Raw genomic sequence first — 6,146 nt, forward strand, 5'->3', positions numbered from 1 at the left:
CACAAGTCTAATTAACATCCATCACCAAACATAGTTTTTTTCTTACAATAAAAACTTTTAAGGGCACCTGGGTGGCTCAGTTGGTTAAGCGACTGCCTTCGGCTCAGGTCATGATCCTGGAGTCTCGGGATCGAGTCCCACATTGGGCTCCCTGCTCATCAGGGAGTCTGCTTCTCCCTCTGACCCTCTTCCCTCTCGTGCTCTCTATCTTTCATTCTTTCTCTCTCAAATAAATAAATAAAATCTTAAAAAAAAAAACTTTTAAGATCTATTAAAAACTTTCAAATATACAATACAGTATTAATAACTATAATCACCATGCTGTATGTTGTATCCTTGTTACTTATTTTATAACTGGAAGTTTGTATATTTTGGCCACCTTTACCCATTTCACCCACCGCCTAATCCCACCACCTCTGGCAACCACCAATCTGTTCTTTGTATCTATGAATTAAGGTAGGTTTGTTTTGGCTTGGTTTGGTTTTTTAGGTTCCATATATAAGTGAGATCATAAGATCTTTGTCTTTCTCTGGCTTATTTCACTTAGCATAATACCCTTTAGGTCCATTCATGTTGTCTCAAATGTCAAGATTACATTCTTCTTTATGACTGAGTAATATTCCATTGCATGTTTTATGTATGTGTGTCTATGTATATGTATTTATATATAAACCTCTTTGTCTATTCATCTATCCATAAACATTTAGGTTGCTTCCACACTATTGTAAATAATTCTGCAGTGAGCATAAGGGTACATACATCTTTTCAAATTAGTATATTTTCTTTGGCTAAACACCCAGAAGTGGGATTGCTGGATCATATAGTAGTTCTATTTTTCAGAATCTGGTTTTCATAGTGATTACACCAATTTATCTTCCATCAACAACGCAAAAGGGTTCCCTTTTCTCCATATCTTTTCCAACACGTGTTACTTACTGTCTTTTTGATATTAATCATTCTGTTAAATGTGTGGTAATATTTCATTATGTTGTTTTTTAAAGATTTTATTTATTTGAGAGAGAGAGAGAGAGAATGAGCAAGCAGGTGGGGGAGCAGAGGGAGAGGGGCAAGCTGACTCTGTGTTGGGTGTAGAGCCCAACATGGGGCTCGATCCCACGACCCTGAGATCATGACATGAGCCAAAATCAAGAGCCGGACGCTTAACTGACTGAGCCACCAGGGAGTCCTTGTTGTGGTTTTGATTTGCATTTCTCTAATGAGTGATGTTTTGCATCTTTTCATGTGTCTGTTGGCCATCTGAAGGTCTTTGGCAAAAGGTCTATTCAGGCCCTTTGCCCATTTCCTTTTTTTTTTTAAACACAGTGAGCAAGCAGTTCTATACATTATGCAGTACTCACCAAGATAAGTGTAGTTACCACCTGTCACTGTACAATGTTATTACAGTATTTTTTTAAGTCTTTTAAGTTGTTTTTTTTTTTTTTTTAACAGAGAGAGAGAGAGAGAATGCACAAGCAGGGGGAGCAGCAGGCTGAGGGAGAGGGAGAAGCAGGCTTCTCACTGAGCGGGGAGCCTAATGTGGGGCTTGATCCCAGGACTCTGGGATCATGACCTGAGCCGAAGGCAGACGCTTAACAACTGAGCCACCCAGGTGCCCATGTTATTACAGTATTATTGACTATATTCCCTATGCTACACTTTTCATCCCACTGATTTATTTATAACTGGAGGTTTGTTCTTATTAATGTCCTCTACTTATTTTGCCCATCATCCCACCCCTAGTAACTACCAGTTTATTCTTTGTATTCAAGAATCTGTTCCTGGTTTTTTTGTGGTTGGTTGGTTTTGCTTTTTAGATCTCACATATAAATGAAATCATATGGTATTTGTTGGTCTTTCTCAGTCTGACTTACTTCATTTAGCATGATTCTCTCAGTCCATCCATGTTGCAAATGGTAAAATTTTTTTTTGTTTTGTCTGAGTGATATTTAATTGTATATATGCCACATCTTCTTTATCCATTTATCTATCAGTGGGCACTTAGGTTGCTTCCATATCTTGGCTATTGTAAGTAACGCTGCAATAAACACAGGGATACATATATCTTTTTGAATTAGTGTTTTTGTTTTCTTTGTGTAAATACCCATCAGTAGAATTCAGGTCCTCTTCCCATTTTTATTGGATTATTTGTTTTTTTGGTGTTGAGTTGTAGGAGTTCTTATTTTGGATATTACTTTTTATCAGATATATCATGCACAAATATCTTCCCCATTCAGTAGGTTGCCTTTTTGTTTTGTTAATGCTTTCCTTCACCATGCAAAAGCTTTTTAGTTTGAAATAGCCCTGATAGTTTATTTCTGTTTTTGTTTCCCTTGCCTGAGGAGACACAGGAAAATGTTGCTAGGTCCATTGTCCAAGAAAGTATTGTCTATATGGTCATTTAGGAGTTTTGGGGTTTCAGGTCTTACATTTAGGTCTCTCATCCATTTTCAGTTTATTTTTGTGTATGGTATAAGAGAGTGGTCTAGTATCATTCTTTTGTTGTCCAATTTTGTGAACATTATTTGCTGAAGAGACTGTCTTTTTCACAGTGTATATTCTTGCCTCCTCTGTCATATATTAATTGACCATATAAGCATGGGTTTATTTCTGGGCTCTCTATCGTGTTCCATTGATCTGTATTTATTTTTGTGTGAGTACCATACTATTTTGATTATTACAGCTTTGTAGCATAGCTTGAAATCTGGAATTGTGTTGCCTCCAGCTTGTTACTAAGATTTCTTTGGCTGGGGGCATCTGGGTAGCTCAGTTGGTTTAAGAATCTGCCTTTGGCCCAGGTCACGATCCCAAGGTCCTGGGATCAAGCCCCGTGCTGGTCTTCATGCTCAGCAGGGAACGTGTTTCTCCCTCTTCCTCTGCCTCAACACCACCTCTCTGCTCATGCTCTCTTTCTCTCTCTCAAATAAATAAATAAAATCTTTAAAAAAATTTCTTTAGCTGTTCACAGTCATTTGTGGATACATACAAATTTTAGAATTATTTGTTGTAGCTCTGTGAAACATACTATTGATATTTTGATAGAGACTGCATTGAATCTGTAGATTGCTTTGGGTAGTGTGGACAGTTTAGCAGTATTAATCCAATCCATGAGCATGGTATAACCTTCCATTAGTTTGTGTCATCTTCAAATTATTTCATTGTCTTACAGTTTTCAGAGTTCAGGTGTTTCACCTCCTTGGTTAAATTTATTCCTAGGTATTATACTATTTTGATGGAATTGTAAGTGAAATTGTCTTTGTAATTGCTTTTTCTGATAGCACATCATTAGTGTATAGAACTGCAACTGATTTTTGCATATTGATTTTGTATCCTGCAACTTGACTGAATTTGTTTATTCTAACAGTTTGGGTGGAGTCTTTTTTGTTGTTGTTTTAAAGTTTTTCGTTTGTTTGTTTTTTTATTCATTTGAGAGAGAGAGCTCGCATGCATGAGTGAGAGCACAAGCAGGGATAGGGAAAGGGAGGGAGGGCATCCTTGTCCTGTTCCTGAGTTTAGAGGAAATGTTTTCACCTTTGAATGTGATGTTACCCATGAGCTTGTTATATATGGCTTTTGTTTATATTCACCTCTATACCCACTTTGTTGCGAGTTTTTATCATTAATGAATGTTGAATTTTGTCAAATGTTTTTTTTTTCTGCATCTATTGAGATGATCATATTTCTATCCTTCACTTTGTTAATGTGGTGTATCATATTGATAGTGGATGTTGAATCATCTTTGCATCCCTGGAATAAATCCCACTCATGCTGTATGATCCTTTTAATACATTACTGAATTTGGTTTACTAGTATTTTGTTGAAGATTTTATTATCCTTATATTTAGCCAAGATATGGGCCTGTAATTTGCTTTTCTTGTGGCATTCTTGTCTGACTTGGTATCAGGGTAATGTTGGCCTTATAAAATAAGTTTAGAAGTGTTCCCTCCTCTACTGTTGTTGTTTTGGTTTTTTTTTGTGTGTGTGGGTTTTTTTTTTTTTTTTTTTTTTGAAAAGTTTGAGAGGGATTGGAATTAATTCCTCAAGTGTTTGGTAGAATTTACCATGAGAGCCACCTGGTCTTAGACTTTGGTTTGTTGGGAAGTTTTTTCTTACTGGTTTAATCTTATTAGTAGTTGGTCTCTTCCATTGCTTTATTTCTTCGTGATTCATTCTTAGTAGGTTATCTGTTTTTAGGAATTATCCATTCCTTAGAAGTTGTCCAATTTGTCACTTATAACTGTTTATCGTAGTCTCTTAAGACCTCCTGTATTTCTGTGGTATCAGTTTTAATGTCTCCTCTTTTGTTTCTGATTTTGAGTCCTCTCTTTTATTTGCCTTGGTAAGTCTAGCTAAAGATTTGTCAATTTTACTTATTTCCCAAAACCAGCTATTAGTTTCACTGATCTTTTCTATTGTATTTTAGTCTCATATTTATTTCTACTCTGATCTTTTTTATTTCCATCCTTTTACTATCTTTGGCCTTCATTGTTTATTCTTTTTCTAGTTCTTTGAAGTGTAAGGTTAAGTCATTTATTTGAGGTCTTGTTTTTGTTTTTCAAATAGGCATTTACCACTATGAACTCTTAGAACTGCTACATACCATACGTTTTGGTATGCTGTATTTTCATTTGTTTCAAGATACTTTATTTTTTTTATTTCTTCTTTGACCCATTGGTTATTCAGTAGCATGTTGTTTAATCTCTACATATTTGTGAATTTTCCATTTTTCTTCTTGTAATTGATTTCTGGTTTCATACCATTGTTGCCAGAAAAAATGCTTAATATGATTTCAGTCTTCTTGAAACTATTAAGACTTATTTTGTGGTCTAACATGTATTACATCCTGGAGGTTGTTCCTTGTGGGCTTGAGAAGAATGTGTTTTTGGATTAAATGTTCTATGTATATATCTAAGGCCATGTGGTCTAGCGTATCTTTTAGGGTCAGTGTTTTCTTACTGATTTTCTATCTCGATCGTCTTATCCATTGATGAAAGTGGGGTACTGAAGTCCTTTATCTACCATTATTATATCATTCTCTGTTTTTCCCTATAAGTCTGTTAATATTTGCTCTATATTTTTAAGTGCTCCTGGGTTGGGTGCATACATATTTACAAATATTATATTGTCTTGTTGGATTGCCCCCTTTATCATTATGTAGTCATATTTATTTCTTACTATATTCTTTGTCAAAAAGTCTATTTTGTGGGATGTAAAGTATAGCTACCCCAGCTTTCTTTTTGGTTCAATGTTCATGAATTATCATTTTGCATCACTCTATGTCCTTACATCTAAAGTGACTCTCTTGTAGGCAGAATATAAATGGTGTTGTTTTTTATACATTTAGCCACTCTTTTGATTGGATAATTTAGTCCATTTGCATGAAAATTACTGATAGGGATGGAATTATTGCCATTTTTTAGTTGCTTTCTGGTTGTTTTGCAATTACTCTGTTGTTTTTGTTTTTGTTTTTGTTTTCCTGCTCTTGCTCTCTTTGTGGTTTGATGATTTTCTGTAGTGGTATACTTAAGTTCCTTTCTTTTTCTTTTGTGTATGTATTATGGATTTTTGGTTACAATGAGGTTTACATAAAACAACTTATAAACAGTGTATTTTAAGTTGATAACAACCTAAGTTTGATTGCATTCTAAAGTTGTACATTTTTAATTCCTCATGTTTTATGCTTTTTGATGTCACATATTTTTATTGTGTGTATCCTTTAACAAATTATTGCAGTTATATTTTTTACTACTTTGTCTTTTAACCTTCCTACTAGCTTTATAAGTGATTAACCCACCACCTTTAACACTGGATTATTTTTAATTTTACTATATATTTACCTTTACCAGTGATATTTATATTTTCACTTGGTTGACCAGTCTGGTGGTAGGGAACTCCTTTAGTTTTTGCTTGTCAAAAAAAACTCTTTATCTCTGCTTCCACATAAAGGACAACTTTGCTGGGTAGGTTATTTTTGGTTGGCATTTTTTTCCTTTCAGTCTTGAATATATCCTGTCATTCTCTTCTTGCCTCAAAGTTTTTGCTGGAAAATGTGCCCATAGTCTTATAGGTATTCCCTTGTATATAACAAGTTGTTTTTCTCTTGCTGCTTTTAAGGTTTTTTCCTTGTCTGTAACTTTTAACATGTTAGT

Source organism: Callorhinus ursinus, unplaced genomic scaffold, assembly GCF_003265705.2.
Source record: "Callorhinus ursinus isolate GAN/ISIS: 27379988/994484 unplaced genomic scaffold, GSC_fseal_2.0 scaffold3, whole genome shotgun sequence".
Classification (NCBI taxonomy): Eukaryota; Metazoa; Chordata; class Mammalia; order Carnivora; family Otariidae; genus Callorhinus; species Callorhinus ursinus.